Raw genomic sequence first — 3,151 nt, 5'->3', positions numbered from 1 at the left:
ATGGCATCACTAAGAACTCGTAATGCCCGTATCAGGTTCTGAAGGCTGTCTTATGGACATCGGCATTCTTTACTTTCAGCTGGTGATACCCTGATCGAAGGTCTATCTTAGAGAACACTATAACTCCCTGCAACTAATCGAACAAGTCCTCGATCCTCGGTAACGGGTATTTATTCTTGATCGTTACCTTGTTCAGCTCTCGGTAATCGATACGCAGCCTCATGCTCCCATCCTTCTTCTATACGAAGAGTACTGGTGCGCCCCATGGTGAGAAACTAGGGCGAATGAATTCCTTGTCGAGAAGCTCCTGAATCTGCTGCTTGAGTTCTAACACCTCCGCTGGAGCTAATCGGTGTGGTGCCTTAGAGATTGACACTATGCCTGGCAAAAGATCAATGGCGAACTCCACCTCTCTCTCTGGTGGGAGGCCTGTGACGTCATCTGAAAAGACGTCAGGAAACTCTCTGACTACTGGTACTTCAAATATAGATGGAGTGGGTACGTAAGGTGCAGAAACAACACTGGCCAAGAAAGCTTGACACCTTTTGTGAATGAGTCTCCGCGCCTGCATGCAAGAGATCATGCGAGGAAAACTCCTCAATCTAGCTGGCTCAAAGAGAAACTGCTCCATACCCAAAGGTCTTACTAACACCGACCTTTTCTGGAAGTCAATAAGAACTCTATTGTTCGTCAGGCAGTCCATTCCCAAAATGATATCAAACTCTGGCATCGGCAACACAATCAAATCGGCGTACACTAGGTGGCCATACAGTTCCAGATCAATGTCTTTGACCACGCTAGTAGCTGAAAATTCTTCCCCTGATGGGACTGTCACTGAGTAGCTCACGTCGAGTCCAATAGACTTGACGTCCAGGTGACTAGCGAACGTCTCCGAAATAAAGGAGTGGGTGGCTCTTGAGTCTATCAGGGCCTTCATGGCTAGTCTCTTTATGAATATATTTCCTGAGAGATGTTAGCACAACACAAAACTTATCTCCTCAAAATTCTAACCTTAATCTCAGGCATAGAAGAAATTTATATCGCATGACACCCAAAAATATTACTAGCACACTAATAAACCCAAATGAAATTCCAACACATGCTTGGCAAAGTAATACGATGCTTAATTAAATAGTTTACTAGTAAATAACGTCGTGTCTGGGTTCGCATCCTGAGCATCCATGGCGAACACTCTTCCCTGTGTCGGTTGCCTCCACTGTGGGCACTCCTTCAGCATGTGGTCACTAGCTCCGCACTTGAAACATTTACCTGACCAATACAAACACTGTCCCGGGTGCTGGCGCTTGCACTTCGGGCACACCGGGTGCTCCCCCGGCCTCTGTGGCGCCTTCTGCTGTGGCATAGGACCCTTTCCCTTTGGCGGTCCATGATAAGGCTTTTTTCCTGGCTGCCCCTGGAATGGCCTCTTAAACTGAGGTCGCTGCTGCTGCTGCTGTGGAGCCTGATAGGGCCTCTTGCCCTGCCTGTCAGCCTCAATATCCCTCTGATCCTGCTCCGCCGCCAAAGCTCTAGACACGGCAACTGCGTAAGTAGTAGGATTAGCTACTCGGACATCTTGGCGCAAGATCCGCCGCAACCCATCCATGAAATGCCTCAACTTTCCCTGGGCATCATTAGCTATCAGGGGCACAAAGTGGCACACCCTTTCAAACTTCCTGACAAACTCTGCAACACTGCTGTCTCCCTGTCGCAGTGTCATGAATTCCCTGGTCAGTCTGGATTGTACTTCTTCAGTGAAGTACTTGGAGTAGAATACCTCCTTAAAGCCATCCCAAGAAAGGGTCTGCAAGTTCTCTGCCCCTGAAGCGCTCTCCCACCACAGTCTGGCGTCCCCGGTCAGTAGAAATGTGGCACACCTAACCCTATCTGCATCTTGCAACTCCATAAAGGCAAAAATCACCTCTATGGATTTAATCCATCCTTCGGCTATCATCGGGTCAGTGGTCCCCGAAAACTCCTTTGGGCTCATCCGCCTGAACCTATCGTATACCGCCTCTGGTCTGGGCCTAGCCCCTGCATCCACCGTCGCCTGGTTCCCCGCAAACTGTGCGAAGAACTGAGTCATTCTTGCAAGCATCTATGCCTGCATATCTGGCGGTGGAGGAGGTAGAGCGTCTCTCCCCTCCTCTCGAGCCTCTGTATCTTTGTCCCTAGCTTCCCAGTTAATTATGCGTCTAGGAGGCATACTGTTCCAACAAATACCAAACACGTAAACCCCATATGCATGAACATGATATCAATAGTATAAGATGCACGTAAATCGAACTTAAAACATGGACATGCTGAAATCATGACTTAATGCTTAGTACATAACATAATTCAAAACATTAAAACTTACAGACTTGAGGTGTGGCTTCGTGAGCTTCTTGCGACTAGCAGTAGGCACAACCCTTTACAAGAACACCGTTCTGATACCAACTGTAACGTACTGTACTTTTTACTATTTAAAATTTGCGGAAAAAATTAAAATTTTCTTTAATGAAAGGCGAACCTTCAAAAGTCGATAAAATAAACTATTCATCCCTAAATATTGTTGTAACAAAAGATCTCAAATGAAGTTTACTAAAAGTACTTGTTTAAAACTCATAATCGATAACATGAAATCAAAGTATTTTGGACAGTTCATAAACTCATAAAAACTGGGCGGTCCTCGGGTCTAGCCTCCTGCTCAGTCCAAGCCAACTCCTTGGTCCCCTCCTCCCATCTCCTCAAATGCATCCTCACATGCATCGATCAAATCTAGTGAGTCTAAAAACTCAATATGTATAAACTGGGAGTAACAAGTAATACGTAATAAAATCACATGCAACTTTAAAATAGAGCGTACGTACTTGAAACTTGAACTTGCATACTTAAAAGCTTGAACTTACATACATGCATAGACGTGCCATAACATGAAATTTTTGTTAAACGTGCTTACATGCTTGTACATACATGAACATACATAAACTTCATCATTTTGCGTAGAGGCATGTTTCAAAGCAAGTGACTCATACATAATTACGCCTGATTAGACTAAACCACAGTACTGGGCTGACAGGAAAGATCAACTGCCACATACATGAGATACCCGTTCATGCTTTAACGGGTGAATTGGTCCCCGGTCATGCTTTACCGGTTTCCAATCCCA

The sequence above is a fragment of the Primulina tabacum genome, chromosome 17 (assembly GCF_025594145.1).
Source record: "Primulina tabacum isolate GXHZ01 chromosome 17, ASM2559414v2, whole genome shotgun sequence".
Lineage (NCBI taxonomy): Eukaryota > Viridiplantae > Streptophyta > Magnoliopsida > Lamiales > Gesneriaceae > Primulina > Primulina tabacum.
The sequence above is the reverse complement of the archived record's forward strand: the minus strand, read 5'-3'. Positions refer to the sequence as shown.